Source organism: Notolepis coatsorum (genome assembly GCF_963971535.1).
Source record: "Notolepis coatsorum genome assembly, chromosome: 3".
Taxonomy (NCBI): domain Eukaryota; kingdom Metazoa; phylum Chordata; class Actinopteri; order Aulopiformes; family Paralepididae; genus Notolepis; species Notolepis coatsorum.
In genome coordinates, this window is record NC_140167.1 from 175,819,050 (window position 1) to 175,837,311 (window position 18,262).

The 18,262-nt window shown below is 44.3% G+C and overlaps 1 protein-coding gene across 5 annotated transcripts in view; it reads right to left on the reverse strand.

The window, feature by feature from the left end:
* pikfyve (phosphoinositide kinase, FYVE finger containing) overlaps nucleotides 1-18,262 on the reverse strand; it is a 232,760-nt gene that overhangs the window by 213,638 nt on the left and 860 nt on the right. The gene's annotated exons all lie outside the window — the stretch shown is intronic.

Consider the following 18,262-nt stretch of genomic DNA (forward strand, 5'->3'; position numbering starts at 1 on the left):
GCCACCGCAGAGTAGGCTGAATACCGCGTCACCGCTGTTTTTTATAATAATAATAATAATAATAATAAAGTACCCTCCTCTCATTGGGCTTGCGGCTCTGCAGATATACCCTACTCCTCTATCGAGGTTCCAAGCGACCCTATTGGGTACCAGAAAAGTCACGTGAAACATTGCAGACCACTGATTGGTCAGAAGAGAGACGCGTCACACGTTGGATCAGAGCTCATCACAATACGGCTAATAACGTTAGCTTTAGCTCCCCGCCGGAGTGGACTACCATCGCTCCTCAGGAGTACTAAACGAGACATAATGATTTTACTGTCTGCAACGAATGTTATAATAAAAGCCCTTCGTTCTATACACTTGTCTGATTGAAAACTTTATTAACAGACCGCAGAATGGGACAACTCAGCACGCTCTGAGCAAAGAAAGGAACTGAGATATGAATTGAGTATTGCTTGTCTTGCTATGGTCCGGTAAATACGCTGATGTTATTGAACGTATGTTAATGCCACAAAACGAATGCCTTTATTATAAAGTAGTAACTTTATAGTAATAATAAGAAGAAGGGGTCGGGGGGGTAACCTGCGACACCGAGTGAACGGCGCACAACCAGAGGGGAAACTTCGAATCCGTGTTTCACTTTCAATAACTAATGCGTGCTTGCCGAATCCCAAACAATATTCATGCTGCAAAGTCATCCTCTAAAGATAGACATTTAGACTAGAGGCAGGCTATATGCTATAAAGAGTAGACTACTACTAAAAAAAAATGCATTCAAACTTTTTTTTTTTTTTTTTGTGTAATAACCGCGGCGGTAGGAAATATTTTGCAAATTTGTGCGGTAAGGAAAACATCAATACCGCGGCAGCTCTATCAATATGTGAATCAATTATGTACTTTGTGTCTTTCCATTGGCAGGTGAAGCATGCTGTTATAATGCCCCTTTATGGGACAGCGAATGTAACATCCATAACGTTTTCCAGGAAAAGTTGTCATAAAACATGCATCTGGAATGCAATGTCAACCAAACTTCCTAAGCAAAGCTAACTTTTATAAAGATGACATTAGCAACAATTAGTCATTCTGGTCTTATTTTTTGTATTCTTTACAAGTGTTATGGATGTTACCGTTATGGATGTTACATTGCAAGTGACTGATGTTACATTGCGAATGTGTGTTGTTAAGTCTGATTATGACCCCTTTGTTTGAAGTATAATTTACACATTTTAGTTACACTTATTGAGATAAAGATGAGCCTGCAATAAGAAATGTTTTGACCTTTTGGATTTTGAGATAGGTGACAAAATACACAGCGTTATGGATGTTACGGAAATTGACAAGCTTTTCGGACTCACTGAACACATGACAAAAACTCTGTGAATATCTTTTTCAAAGAATAACATGTTTACTATCACTTTGTAGGGAAGGGTTTGAGGTAGGGATGCTCGATATTGGCTTTTTTACCGATACCGATATACCGATATTGTCCAACTCTTAATTTCCGATACCGATATCAACCGGTACCGATATATGCAGGGTTTCCCCCCCCAAAAAATGGAATAATTTCAGGTAATTAACATTACATATCTCTTGTTGTGGAATTAACACAACATTATGCATACTTTTGACAATAAAAAAAATAAAAATAAATTTCCTCTCAAGGAATGAATCACAAAAAAGTGCGGTTATGGATGTTACATTTTTGCGTTATGGATGTTACACGTCTGAAAGACAAAAAACACTATCAAAAATGTGTGTTGTTAAGTCCGATTATGACCCCTTTGTTTGATCGTACACCTTACTGTAAATTGTACCTAAATTGTACCTCATCCCATTTCTGCTTTGCACCTCATCCCATTTCTGCTTTGCACTATATAGTACTGTACATTAGTACACTGCATAGTATTGTATATTATATGGTAACTCAGAACATTGTACATATGTCTATACCGAACACTGTGACCTCATTTTCTTCTTCTAAACTACATGCTATACTATGTTATTTGATACTATCTTGTCTAGCACAGTCTCTGGAGCGTAACAGTAAGAAGCATTTTGTATGAAAGTATTCTGTACTTCTGTATGACAACTATTAAAGAAACTTGAACTTGAAACTTGATTTAAATCAGAAGTATTTTATGACTCCTTGTTTGATTAAAATCCAACATATTTCCAGACACAACTTTTTCACACATTGTTGGTCTAGGCAGAGGAGTGTCCACGTTAGCCTACTGCTAATCGGCTGCTGTCGGCCATCTCCCCCTTGCGTCTGCTCAGCCTACATGTGTATTTGTTATTGTTTTGCCGAGTATCGTGACAAAAAACCCACCCCAAAAAACACAGAAACCCCAAATGAAACCAAACAGAAAGTAAATGAGTATTATTCCAGGGACGACATTTCAAGACGGGCCCAAGGAATGAAGGATGCAGTGACCATAAGAGAAGGAGTCAAGCAGAGGGTTCAGAAACGCCACATGTCCATGATGGAGGCTTACCGCTGCACTTCCAACCAAAGAGGACAAGTCCTGGGTCAGTTTTGATCAGATTCGTGAACACCTCAATCCTCACATGGATAACAGAGGGAGATACCATTTATCTGAACCAGTCCAGGCAGAGTGAATTGGACTTGATTTTTTATAACTTTCTTTTTCATGGTGAGGTTGACATTTTCATGGAATTGCTCCAAAACTCATTTTCTGATTTAACCGATATTAATATTGCTGTATAGAAAACACTTTATGCTAATCAAATAAAGAGCTATTTTCCAAAAACGTTTTGTCATTTATTTTCAGACGTGACTGATATTTTGAAACTATTTAATTTTTTTTTGTTTTTTGTGATGTCACAGTATGATGTCATAATAGAACATTCTAGAACATTTGTGATGTCACAGTATGATGTTATAATAGTAGGCCTGCCACGATAACAAATTTTGCTGGGCGATTAATTGCCCCCGAAAATATCGCGATAAGCGATATTATTGCGACCGGTTAAAAAAAAATTGAGAAATTTATTTCCCAAAACTTTTATTTTGAAGCCCACCGCTCCGTCTTTTCCGGTTTAAGACTTTTATTTTGAAGCCCACCGACCGGACCGGAAGTATTGTTGCGATTATCCTAGCCGACAACTTGTCTCGTCTGGTTGTGTTTTTTAGTTTTAACGTTAGCTACTAACGTTAGATGCAGCTACTACAGGCAATCAACGATGAGGAGGACGCGTCAAAGCCGTATATAATAGAATAGCTGTGGTGCGTAGGCACTGCAGCACGACTCGAAAACGACCCGTTATAATAAATTAATTCATGTTTAACTTGTCCCCGTCTCCAGTGCTTTGACTAGCCCCACCCGTTCATTGTAAACAATGATGCATGTAATTGTATTAACGTTATTCTGTGTTATTCTAACGTTACACTACAAATAACGCTACTTGGTTAAAAGGAGCAACACTATTGAGAAATGTAGGTAAGCTAAATATGTGGCGTTGCTACTGCCCCACGGAGCTCTTTCAATGATGAATTGAAAATGGGGGACCCTGATGTAAACAAGACGAAAGTCTTTCTCTGGTCTGCATCCCCTTAACAATTGTATGTATTGAGCTGTACTGTACTGTACCCATTCTGCAATCTGTTAATAAACTTTTCAATCAATCAATCAATCCCGTGCTGTGCTCTGTAGTAACGCCAGCGGCCAACCCACACGGAGAGTGACTGACAAGGGGCACTGGTTCCGCCTCATTAAAACAAACGCGCAAATAGCAATTAATCGCGCCCGTCAAAATCATTGCATTCATTTTAATTATCGCGGCAATTAATCGATTTATTGCTTATCGCGGCAGGCCTACATAATAGTAATTAGTTTGGCTGTTCACGTTATTTTTTAAACGTCAGATTCCAGTGTGAACTGGTCACGCTCCTGAACTGACCCGCATGCGCAAATGAACAATAAAGAAGATGGACTTAAGAATTGTGACAGGTCACATTGCAAAAAATAAGACCTGTATCTAATTTAGGACCACATATGTGACCAGGCACAGACTTTGGGGTCTTGTTGAGGCCTTGTGGAATGCCAGTTTTCTTTTTACACAATATGAAAGTACGAGTTCATATACCTTCAAAATAAGCTATCACTTGTACAAATCTGGTGAGATACACTTAAAATGTTGACGGAGAGAAGAGAATCTCCCGATTCAGATATAATTTAACACAAACAGTTCCAAAGATATTTAATGTTTCTCTGCTTATTTTCACACCGCCAACAAAGTACTGGGTCCATGTCCGTTGTCTCTTCTTCGGAATGGATTTGGTGCCAGATGTCATCTCTGCCCATCTCCGTCATCGAAACTGGAGACCGAAAGTACTTAGCCACTCCCCTACAAAGATTTAAGTTTTTTCACACAGCGTGGGAAATAATACAGCCGGACTATCTAACAATAATTTGCATATTTACAAGTAATTTTGCAAATAAGGAGACAGATAGAGAAGAGTTCAAAGCAAGAGTGCCAATATCAGCTCTATCTTTAATCTTTCAAAATGTTCAGTTGCAATCGCTATCAACTCTAACTTACATTTTTCTAAATGTTCAGTTGCTATTGCATGCACTCATCTGTGTTTCACTACACACATGAGTGCATGCTTACCAACTGTCCGTCTGCAACACTACTATCACCGACATCTAAGAAGGGAGATCCCCCCTTGAGTTTTTCCTTACCTTCGCGTGGGGTATGTCTGGGAGTGTTTGCATTGCATTCATTTATTTTGCATTTATTTTAAATTTGTTGGACCTTATGGTGTTCCGTTTTGTTTCTTGACTTATTGTGATGTTTCTTCTTGACTTTTTAAAGAAGATGTGTCCGGCCCATGGGGACATTAACGTGTGTTGTCGGGCCTTACAAATAAATTTGATTTGATTTGATTTATCTCAATTTCGACCCATTTCTGAATTCCGCAACATTTGGCCTATTTTTAAGAGTTTGTGACGGCCGTAACAAGGCGTGTTTGACCGCACTGAGTCACATATGAAAGTCGCCCAAATCAGAATTGAAAAGATAAGATTCAATGTGATTTGTGCCGTTATGAAAGAATCTGATCCGAAATAAATAAATCAGATGATCACTTTTGCCTGCAGTGTGAACGTAGCCTTAGTTATCATATAGTAGTCACGGTATGCCCAAAACCTCCCCTTTAAAACGTGTGATCTGTTCCATAGTCATAGCCTCATTCTTCATTCATCATTCATCATGGGGGCAGCTGTATGCAGCAGTGTGGTTGTACTGGGTGTTAAAGGGGAACTCCAACATTTTGGGAAATTAGCTTATTTAACATCTTCCCTGGAGTTAGACAAGAAGATACATACCTTTTTTGTCTCTGTGCGTGCATTTTAGCTTTGGGAATAGACGCTCCGTTAGCATAGCTTAGCTTCATCACTGGAAGTGAGGCAGGACAGTAGCCTTACAGTGCCTTACAGTGTATTGCAAGGTCTGACATTGACCAAACTTGATATGCATGACCTTGGTGGGCTCTAGGTCAACTCCTGAAAAAGGGGGTCAATGTCAGACTTTGCAATCAAAAGTTAGGGGGCTAATAACCCTTGCCATAATTTCAGTGCGCCCCCTAACTTTTGATTGCAAGGTCTGACATTGACCCCCTTTTCAGGAGTTGACCTAGAGCCCACCAAGGTCATGCATATCAAGTTTGGTCAATGTCAGACCTTGCAATACACTGTAAGGCACTGTAAGGCTACTGTCCTGCCTCACTTCCAGTGATGAAGCTAAGCTATGCTAACGGAGCGTCTATTCCCAAAGCTAAAATGCACGCACAGAGACAAAAAAGGTATGTATCTTCTTGTCTAACTCCAGGGAAGATGTTAAATAAGCTAATTTCCGAAAATGTTGGAGTTCCCCTTTAAACTCTTGCCGAACTTAATTTCCGCTTGAGCAGATTCAAAATGGAGAAAAAGATTTTCATCTGTATCCAGCCTATAGGTCAATGTCATGCACATTATTCTTGATATGCCGATTCTAATGCTTCACGTGAAGTCACATGAGGGCTTGGGATTTCATGAGTCCCTTATATCTACATTTCCCTCCTACCTAGGATGGAGTATCGGATATTGTCAACCTTGGGATCTATCCTCCGATTTAAATGGTGTGCTGTAAAATGTGAGCATCACCAGGTTATACTACAGTAATTGACCTATCACAAGCCCCACCCTCTTTTTTTATCCTTGATCCCAATCACAACTGTTGCTTCCCTCGTACAACAGTGATTGGATTATCACTAAAAGAGGGAGGGGCTTGAGATAGGACAATCGCTTTATTGGGACCACCAAGGTCATGTGGAGTAGGGCTGGGCAATTAATCGAGTGTCAATTTCAATTACGATTTTGACTTCCCACGAGCATGAAAACAAGATAATAGAGATAAAACTATTATTGTGCCGCATGCCGCATGGCTCTCATTTTGTCTTGTGTTGTAAACGCAGCGCACCCTTCCTTCACAGCGGTGCGCATCTCTGTTTTGGTCCCAGTGTCTGTTCATGTAGGTTGTGTAGCACTGAAACTGTTTGTATTTGAATAATTTATAAATGATAAACGACCTAGCATACCGTGCGGCAAAGGGAACTGCTCCCGCCTACCTCCGGTCAATGGTCTCTAACTACACACCCTCAAGACCCCTACGCTCTGCATCTTCTGGCTGCCTCAGACCCATCGGCGTATTTAGACCACCATCAGTAGGGCACGTGCCCTACTGATGATCATCTGTGCCCCACTGATTACATTTTTTTTTTTTTTTTTTTTTTTTTTCAAATGTTTTTTATTTCCCCTTTTTTAACATGATCAAATGATCATTTAACATGATCAAATAATTATAATATTTTTTACTTCACTTTGAAATATTATAGTGAAATATTTTGCAATGTTGTCGCATTTATCTTGTTGAAATCCTCCAACAGGCTATTTTTTGTAAGTTGACTGGTTTGCACACCAATAATACAGTGCAATAATAGAATAGTAGAATTGTTACAAAGGGTCAGATTAAACCGAATATATATATTTATTGCTTGAGATCCCATGTATAATATTTGTATATCGTTTGATATCCCTTGTATATTCTTTGTACATATACACGGAATATCCCTTTACCTAGGTACAAGCCAGACCATAATATTCGTTCTCCTATTGGACCGCGACCCCCTAGGCGCCACGGCCATACCCCCAATGTCTAGTTCAAAGTCACCGCTAAGACATGTCTCAACATGCCCAGGTTTGCGCAGTAATACGAGACAGAAATAAGGCTGGCACTAGATTATTCACCTTACGTATAAATACGTTGCAGGTGGATACAGCAGTAGTCTTGTCTTATCCTAAAACGTTCGTTCAACGTATCGTTCGTTCCTTACTAGTAAAGCCTTCATCACGAGTCAACGACCAAGTGAAGTGAGCAACCTTGCATCTAAATAGAGCACTTAGAACCGCGTGCGAATAGGATAGTAAAAGTGTCAGAGCTTAGTGAAATAACGTCAAGTTCGACCTAGTTAATGTGAAGTACCGTGCACAGGAGAATCTACACCGGTGAATGCAGAGCCTTTTCCGGCTGGATTATTGCTTTGGTACTGTGGCTGCTGGAGCAGAGAACCGTCTACCCCACTGCTGTGTGGGATTTACCCGTGAGGAGCATCACTCGAGCCCGTCTCTAGGAAGAGGCTGGCTGGCTTTCATCCATGCTGTCCCGCATACTTGGATTATAGCTGCTGCTTTTGTCTGCCGATCGAGGGGAGTATATGTACCGACTCCCGTAGCTGGAGCTTATTGATTCCTCGTTGATCAAGACTTTTGCATTCGAACATTCCTCTCCCCTGCTGGCTTACAACCGGAGGGAACCCCCTTAGTATCTCCAGCTGACCTACGAGTGTGCCTTATATAATTCTTATGCTACAGGTGGTATTAATTATCCCCATCGTAATATGCTCATGGACTTACGCTCTTGACCTATTCACGCACATTCTTCGCCTTACAAGCGCGACTCTAATTCTCAATACTGTAATATAATATTGCTGCTCTTCTAATAAATATTCCAAACAGGACTTTCTTTGTTAAGCCGTGTTATTGTGTGGGTGTTCATCACATATATGGCCAGTAGTAATGTACATAACTCAGTAGTGGTTTAATGATACCATACTTATTCAATACAGTCAGGGAATTGTACCCCTCAGTTACAATTGGTCCTTCGAGCCGGAGCGTATCAGTGTAATATTTAATATAATATTAATATTGACATGGCCAGCGGTGAACACTCCACAAACGGCTCTCCTAAGCTAGAACGCCCGCAGCGCAGACGGCAGCCACCTCCTTACCTAGAGGACTACGCTGCCAGTCTACTACCTAGCTTTATACAGACGTTAACTGCGGATAAAATAAATAAAGCGGATAGTCAAAGCATGTCAAACCCTACCGACCAGGCGACCCTGCCAGTAGAGACCCTAGTGGGTTCTAACGTAACTGACCAAGCTCACGGGGGGGACCAGGAGGGACATGACAGGACTATACCCCCAGACAACGTCAACGGGACGGTCCCCGGAGAGCTCCAGGATAAAGAAAGCGCTCCAGGGACAGAACCCGACCCACTACCAGAAGAGAAACGCGCCCAGGAGACGGACCTCGAGGCGCGCCCAGAGAACAGATCTCCAACGAGCACTGCCAGAAGCCGATCACCTCCGTCGGTGTCTTCCCCCAGCGAAGCGGACAAGATGCTGGTGCAGGCATTCATCGCCACCCTGGCAGCCTCCACCGAACGCGATCGACTTCAGGGTGAACGCGATCGACTCCAAGCGCAACAGACGAGCGAGCGCGAACAAGCTGCAGACCAACGAGAGCGCTTTCACGCGCAACTCCAAGCGCAAGCCCTCAGTGAGCGCGAACACGCTGCAACCGAGCGAGAGCGCTTCCAGGCGCAACAAAGGAGTGAAGACGACCGCATAAGACTGGAGACCAGACGCCATCAGACGGAAGAGAACATTGAAAGAGGCCGCGCCGATGCGCAGCACGGCGCCGCCAATGCACAGCGCGCGCCGCCGCCAATGCCCACCGCGAAGCACAGCGCGACGCCGCCCATGCCCAGCGCGAAGCAGAGCGCGACCGGCTGCAGGCGCAGATGGTAGAACAATTGATCGCCATGGCGACACCCCCTATCTCCGCACGGAGCTCCCGGAGATCATCACGACAAGGGTCTAGGGCACATTCCCCTACCCGACCAAGCGACCCGGGACCCCGCCAACAGGAGGATCCTGTCCACGTCTCCGAACCCCCTCCCCGACCGGTCCATACGAGACCCAGCAACCGGGAAGAACCGGCCTACGTCGCCGAGAGACTGAACAGAAGACTCCAGGACCTAGCAGAGGAAGAGGAAGAGGAGGAATGTCAAGCCGACCAGCAGCAACGTACTCTGGACCAGGAGGCCCAGTACAGCCCCGACCAGCAGCAACGTACTCTGGACCAGGAGGCCCAGTACAGCCCCGACGTCAGCCCCGAGGCCCTGCGTTACAGACCCCCGACTCAACTCAAGGGTGAGTTTGACGCACCGCCAGCCCCGAGGAACAGCACCTGGGTACCCGGGCCTTGGTACCCACCAAGTACCAGCCCACGACGACACGTACGGGGAGACTCGCCCAGGAGGCCTCTCCCCCAACGCTCACCGATGTGCCAGCCATCCATGGCATCGTACCTTGGCACACCGACGTTCCCGGATTTCACACGCGAGGACAGAGCACAGTACACGGAGCTACGGATGTGCTTAGAGACTATGATGTCCGACGTCCCCGATGAGACGTACAAATATGCTATCCTCCTCAAGCACCTGAAGGTGCCCAGAGCGCATAATATAGCGCTGGCATATTCCAACTCAAGTACCCCATACACCGCGGCTCTAGTAGCCCTCGACCAGCGTTATGGACGCATATGGGACTACGTGATACAGGAAATAAGAGATATCGACCGCCTCCCCCCAGCCAGAGACAATAGAGCATTGGATGACCTCTCTATCAAGGTACAGTCCCTGGTAGGGATGCTGGGGTCCCAAAAGGAGAAAGGGATATATGAACTGTATGCTAACTCTAATGTAGAAAGGATATTAGAGAAGCTCCCTCCCGCCCGACAAGAGCGCTTCAGGCGGCAGAGAGACCACCGCGACCCCAACGGCCCAGAGGCATCCCTCCTAGACCTATCTGAGTTCCTCGCCAGGGAGGTCAGCAGCCTACGACTGGACACGTTCGTGTGGAGTGGACCAAGCCCAAGACCTCGGGGATCAAATGATAACCGCCGGTCGGTGACCGTTATGCACCAAGCCGAATCAGTACCGCAGCACAAGAACCACAACACCCCCTCGACGAAAGAGGAGTGGAAGATTGAATGCCAGTACTGTGAAGGGGAACATCGGCTGTATCAATGTGACGATTTCAAGAAGCTGACCACGGACGAGGTGAGTCAGTGGATCAAAGACCACCGCCGCTGCTTCCGCTGCGCGCGCAGCCATATGGCAGCTGAGTGCCGTTTGAAGAAGAAGTGCAGCAGGTGCGGCGGCGCCCACTTGGAGGTCCTGCATGACATCAACAGGCGTCCGCCAGGACAACAAAGTGGGCCCGTCGCGGTAATGTACCAGGCCGAGGCGGTGGCACCAGTACCGAAGATCCACCAGACCGCCCCCTACTGTACCTACTGCGACGGCGGACACTGGCTGGCACAGTGCGCCGAATATAAGACACTGAACCCCGTCCAAGTTGACCAGTGGCGTGAGGCGGCCCAGGCGGGCGCCGCTTACCGCGCAGCACTGTGCGGGGCCCACCAGAAGATCCAAGGCAACCGACCAACAGGAGTGCTCCATATAGACCAGCATAGCGGGACCCCCCCGAGTGCTCATCAAAGTGGTCAGAGTGCTCCTGAGCTACGAGGACAAGGTCCTGGACACTTACGCCGTCCTAGACGATGTGTCTGAAAAGACTCTCCTCCTCCTTCCGCCGCAGCCCAGTTGGGCCTGCGGGGTGCCAAAGGAACAATGACAATACGTACCATCAGAAGAGACCAGAAGACCATAAAGGGTGAAAATGTCTCCTTCAAGCTAGCAGCGGTGAACCAGCCCGAGAAGCAGTATAGTATTACCAACGTCTTCACCAGCCACGACATAGGCCTGTCACAGTACACCTACCAGGCCATGTGAGCGGATCGGAGCGTGAGCGGCGCGGGGCGCGGAGCGGCCGGTTTTGACGTGAGCGAGGAGTGGGTTTTAAAATGAGTCGGCGCGACGTCCGGAGCGAGAGTTCTCCTCCGCTCCAATCCACTCCAGGCCGCTCACAGTGGTTTAACACTGTTGATGTAATATATACATGCAGTACAATGCCAAAGCAACAGATGGCGATGTACAAACATGAAGGCCACTTTCAACCAATGAGAAGGGTGAACCTGTGCTATCCTGTTCAGGCTTCGTCACTGTAGAGACGCCCACCATAGATATCTATGACGCCCACACTCACTCCTGTTCGAAAAAGTATCGACGCCATTGTTGTTGACGTTGGCAGCGACCATAGCATTGTGGCTCGGCTAGCCTATCATCGCTTAATAGATCTAGTGAATGGATAAACAACGTTATTTAACATTGCAGAATGGCTACAATTACAATGCGGCTCAATACAAACAATTGTTAAGGGGCCCAGGGGGTGTAGACTGTTGTAGTTTGAGCTAATTTACACCATGCTCCAAAAAAAAAAAAAAAAAAAACTGCCGAGCGATCTGGCGCGGGGAGCGGGGAGCGCTCGATTCAAGGTGAGCGGGGAGCGAGCGGAGAGCGACTTGGGGGCGGGGTCAACATGAGCGATTAGCGGAGCGGACCAAGCTTTAAAGAGCGAAGAGCGGATTTCTCGGCCGCGCCGATCCGCTCACGTGGCCTGACACCTACCCCATCCCACAGCTGATGGCGAAGTACGTGCACCTACACAGACTACCTATACCGCTTATCGACGGCGCCACACCGACCCTGCTCATCGGCTCCGACCACGCGGACCTCATTCTCCCAATTGAGGCGGCCCACATCGGACCCAAAGGATGCCCAGTCGCAGTTCAGACCCGACTGGGGTGGACGCTCCAGGGCCCCCTCTACGGACTTGACAGTCAACCCACGTCTACACGCTGCCTACACACAAAGGTGAGCGACACCGGCCACTCTCCCGTACAGCCCGTTGAGAGGCTATTGACATTAGGCGAGAGGCCTGTGAGAGAACCGTGGGCACAAGAGGGAGTTCCGAACCCCACCCCCCTCAGCTGCGCTCCAGACGTAGCTGACCTCGAACCCAGCACCCCAAGCGACTCCTTCATGGGGCGGCCGGAACCGGCCCCTCCTCAGACGGGGTACAGACCAAACAAGAGAAACAGACGGAGGAGGTGGAGGCACCGCCAAGCACAGATCAAAGCAGTCTCAGGCCCGCTTCCTCCTAACCCCCCTACCATCCCTTCCAGCCCGTCAGAAGCGGGTCAAGGACGGGGACAACTTAAAAGTGGACACAGTCGTCATGATCATAGACCAGTCACTACCCCGAGCTGCGTGGCCGGCCGGCCGCGTAAGCAAAGTGATCACTGGTGCCGACGGAAAGGTCAGAGCGGCAGAAGTTCTTGTCCAGGGACGGACATACACCCGACCCGTGGCGAGGCTGATAGAGTTGCCAAGGCTCCCTGACCCCCTTGATGACCCACTGACTTTGTGAATTGCCCAACTCCTCACAACGGACATTGAGTAGTGGACAAGACGGTTAATCTGTCTCTGCTTATCTAATTAGGTGCGGACTAATTAGGAGGCGGCTGTTACAAAGGGTCAGATTAAACCGAATATATATATTTATTGCTTGAGATCCCATGTATAATATTTGTATATCGTTTGATATCCCTTGTATATTCTTTGTACATATACACGGAATATCCCTTTACCTAGGTACAAGCCAGACCATAATATTCGTTCTCCTATTGGACAGCGACCCCCTAGGCGCCACGGCCATACCCCCAATGTCTAGTTCAAAGTCACCGCTAAGACATGTCTCAACATGCCCAGGTTTGCGCAGTAATACGAGACAGAAATAAGGCTGGCACTAGATTATTCACCTTACGTATAAATACGTTGCAGGTGGATACAGCAGTAGTCTTGTCTTATCCTAAAACGTTCGTTCAACGTATCGTTCGTTCCTTACTAGTAAAGCCTTCATCACGAGTCAACGACCAAGTGCAGGCCTGTACACTGCGATGATCTCGTCGCAAATTGCCCCTTAATTTGGCCGTTGCGAGTTGGAAATATTATTTGGGAGCAACGTTGCGAGTTGTGATTTCAACCCTTCATTCGCATTTCACTCCTAAATTAATCCATACAAATTGGATAAATTTTTTTAAAAACATTAGCCTACAACCAAGGCTGTACAGTGTCGTGGTGCTATGAAAGAATCTGTCGGCAATGAATGAACTTACTGCGATCACCGATAGCCTGAGTGAAAAAAAAAGATTTGCGTGTGTAGTGAATCTGGGTCACGCTATATACTTGGTACTTGTAGTCTATCGTGCGATTAAAGACCATGTCCCTATCTGCGTAGTCTATACATCCAACACCAAATCCCATAATTCCTAGCAAAACTAAACTGAATGTGGCCTCTCTTCCTTTCAACATCGCCAAAGAAGCACCTCATTTCAATACATTTAAGACGCAAATTTTGCTCTGCAAGAACAACGGAGTGGATATCAGTCCATCTTATGACAACCACGTCCGATGTGGAGAGATGATAAGATGATGATGATTGACGTGATGATGTTATGATTGATTGACGGGGAGTCGGACACGGACACTTCTAACGTTCAGGTTCAGCCATCGATTTGGTGAGTAGTAGTAGCCCACTATTAGGACGTGAAATACTGTCTACTTAAATTTATAAAATATCAACCTATCTATCTATCTATCTAATAATGAGACAATATGCAAATAAGATAATACTAATAATTGTCACAGTGTCCCCGTATATGAAATGAAAGTGGCTTGCAACTTTACTGCTGGTAAAATCACTGTTTATTTCTCGTTTAGCATAGTATTACATTCCACTTCTATAAACAATCAAAGTCCTACCGTAAGAGCCTCATACGGGTCAATTAAACCTTTTTGATTAGTCTTTCCTTCGAGCTAAGTTGGACTGAACATTTCACTGTCAAAAGCGCAAATGTAAATAAGGTTGCGTCGCAACACGGTTTTCAAAATAAAGGTCACATATACAAATACCTCTCAATTCTTACTAAAAAAAGTCCCGGATATACATAAACATTAATTGGCATAGATCTCTATAAACGGCCCAATACATTGATCACTTTAGGCACACACTGAAACCAGTAACATCACAAATATGAAGCAGGTAATTACCCATACAAATAATAAACCTTTCATGGGGTTATTTACAATAATAATTCATTTGATTTCTAAAGCACTTTTCATTGTGAAACAAATGTATGCAGAGTTTCTTGTCCTCCTGATTAATGCAATGGTGTGTGTGTGTTGTGGTGATCTCATTCAAGGAGCACTACACAAGCGCGTGCACACACACACACACAGTTTGTTGTTTTTGTTCTATTAGTGATTTACACACTTTCTCGGTTGGTTCATTATAAAAGATACAAACCTGAAAACAAACGCACTTAAATGGTAAATAAAAGGACCACAGTAATGAGGCAGGAACATATTTTTTAAATAATGGTAAAATTGTTATTTAAAAATTTGCCCCTAAAAAATATTTTTTGACCCTAAATTTCTCATTTAGGGGCAAGTGTGCCCCTAGTGAAAAAGCTTAGCGTACAGCCCTGAAGTGAAGTGAGCAACCTTGCATCTAAATAGAGCACTTAGAACCGCGTGCGAATAGGATAGTAAAAGTGTCAGAGCTTAGTGAAATAACGTCAAGTTCGACCTAGTTAATGTGAAGTACCGTGCACAGGAGAATCTACACCGGTGAATGCAGAGCCTTTTCCGGCTGGATTATTGCTTTGGTACTGTGGCTGCTGGAGCAGAGAACCGTCTACCCCACTGCTGTGTGGGATTTACCCGTGAGGAGCATCACTCGAGCCCGTCTCTAGGAAGAGGCTGGCTGGCTTTCATCCATGCTGTCCCGCATACTTGGATTATAGCTGCTGCTTTTGTCTGCCGATCGAGGGGAGTATATGTACCGACTCCCGTAGCTGGAGCTTATTGATTCCTCGTTGATCCAGACTTTTGCATTCGAACATTCCTCTCCCCTGCTGGCTTACAACCGGAGGGAACCCCCTTAGTATCTCCAGCTGACCTACGAGTGTGCCTTATATAATTCTTATGCTACAGGTGGTATTAATTATCCCCATCGTAATATGCTCATGGACTTACGCTCTTGACCTATTCACGCACATTCTTCGCCTTACAAGCGCGACTCTAATTCTCAATACTGTAATATAATATTGCTGCTCTTCTAATAAATATTCCAAACAGGACTTTCTTTGTTAAGCCGTGTTATTGTGTGGGTGTTCATCACATATACATGTGTACTGTATGGCCAGTAGTAATGTACATAACTCAGTAGTGGTTTAATGATACCATACTTATTCAATACAGTCAGGGAATTGTACCCCTCAGTTACAAGAATAGATAGTAAAATTATGCAATAGAATGGCCAGAGTAAAATAGTGCTACAGTACAATCAACAGCGGGGTGTATTAGAAGGCTATGGTGAAGAGGTACGTTTTTCGCTTATTTCTGAAAATATTAAGAGATCTAGCTTCCCTAATGTCCATAGGTAGTGTGTTCCATAACTTTGGTGCATAGTTAGCAAAGGCTGCATCCCCGATTTTCTTTAGACTGTGGCTTGGAACCTTCAATAGTAGATGATCGCAATGTTTATACTTTGTATATAAGGAGGAGGACCTTGAAATCAATTCTAAATGTTACCGGAAGCCAGTGTAGGTTATTTACTTGTAACTTTGGGTTTGATCCAAGGAGTAAGTTGCCCCATATTGCTCTGTAACATTCCTCTTTTTGTTATAGGACCGACTAGTAGGATTTCAGTTTTGCCCTCATTTAATTTTAGGAAGTTGTTCGTCATCCATTTGTTTATTGCTAAGAGACAGGCGGAAATGGAGTTTATAGCTGTGTGATAATTTGGTTCAGCGGAGATGTACAATTGTGTGTAATCTGCGTAACTATGGAAACATACATTGTGCTTTCTAATGATGTCTCCTCAATGTTCAATGTTCAATGCAATGTTCAATGCAAGTAAAGCACTTTAAACTTTAAGTATGACTAAATGCTTTCTTGACTATATATATAGTAACTGTTCCAAAATGCATAGATTTCTATGTATTTTAGGGGTTTGGGGGGCTAGCTCTTTTTAATATAAATGTCAGATTGTTTTTTTTATTTCATAGATTTCTATGCATTTCAGGAGTTTGGGGGGCTGGCTCCCCCAAATAATTAAATAACATAACCCTAACCCTAAAACCGAAATAAAGTTTAAAAAAAATAGTTACAAAATCCACCCATTTTCGCCCACAAACCGGCCACATTTTTTTTGGTGCCCTTCTGTGCCCTACTGAAGTGCTGGGTCTAGATACGCCCCTGCTCAGACCTACTCCTATCCAAGCTCCCGGAGGGTCATCAAAGAGAAGCCGCCTATTCTCAGTCCTTGCCCCACAATGGTGGAATGAACTACCCATCCCAGTTAGGACAGCCGAATCCCGTCCAATCTTTCGCCGTCGACTAAAGACTCACTTCTTCAACCATTATCTGAAATGATAGATATAAAAAAAATAAAAAATAAAAAAAAATCTAACCGTGACTAACCTTACTGGCATGCACTTGTCCTAATAAACTAACATACACTGTAACACGCAACACTTTGATAAACATTGTTACTCAGCTGATAGAGTTGTACCCTTCTTGCTGTCTTGTCATACAGAACTTGTAAGTCGCTTTGGATAAAAGCGTCAGCTAAATGACTAAATGTAAATGTAAATGTAAATAATAACACCAAATTCCCCCCTCAAGGAACACCAAATAGAGAGACTACACACACAGAGCAGTGAGTGACGTCTGCAGTGATTGCAAGTTTTCAACTTAAAGGAGCTCAATGACTACATACACAACAGCAGAGAATAAAGCACATGTTTTACAAAGGCTTTTTCAAAGGAGGCACATGATTCTACTCACTCTAATGACTATACGGAAAAAAGAGGAAATGGGAGGAGGCAGATGGAGAAATGGACAGAAGAGAAAATGTGACTGATAGTGTTTGAGAAAAGTGTTTGCACAACCGGAAGATATCTGTAATGTTTGAAAAGCAAACCATTTAAAATCCATATCTTCAAAAATAAGATTCTCCCGATTCACATTTTATGGATATAGAAAAACTCAATACAGATTTTTTCATCCAGCTCGATTCTTATGGGAATCTTGACATAGACAAAAAGCGTTGTTCTATTTAGTTTTGGTCTCGACAGCAAACATGCAGAAATGGTTCTCAATCATTAAAATGCAACCAATTACTAATTCACACATACTGTATTAACCTGAAGTTTAGTACAAACGAAGGCTGGTACTTACTCTCTATTATATATAAACTACAAAATATGTAGTGTGTATCTCATATTTTTGGGCTATCAAATAAATGGACCCGAACTCCAAGTCATGAACACTGTTCAAGACAGGTGAAGAGACAGGCTGTATAATTCGTCCAACAACATCATTCTATTCCAAAGCAAGTCAACGTTGGCCTATTCCGTTAACCAAGCAGGTGCATTACATAGAAGAAGAATATATTTGTCTAAATGCTTACCGTTTTATGAAAGTAACATAGTTTGAGTTGGCAATGCATGACATTTCGGCTATAACCACGGAGCGCAGGGAGAGAACAGCAGTACTCATCACCGTCTCAACCTCATCATCATGTGACCATAAAGTCTAAGGTAACATTGTGGCCAGAAGGGTGTTGCTAGCCCCTTTCGTGACTGTGATGCACCGAGTGAAACCACAGTCACTTGCTCCTCAATAGGAAACCAACCTAGATTTACCCTGAAGGACTGGTTCTGGCCGAACCGTTCGTTATACAAGTATCACAGAGAAATGTTAAAGGTACTCACAGTTGCACGAGGGTTTCGGACAGAGATACGGGATGGTTTGAAAGCTCGGCGTTGTTAATAAACATTTTAAATATTCTTTATAAACTGGTCAACACTGCATTATT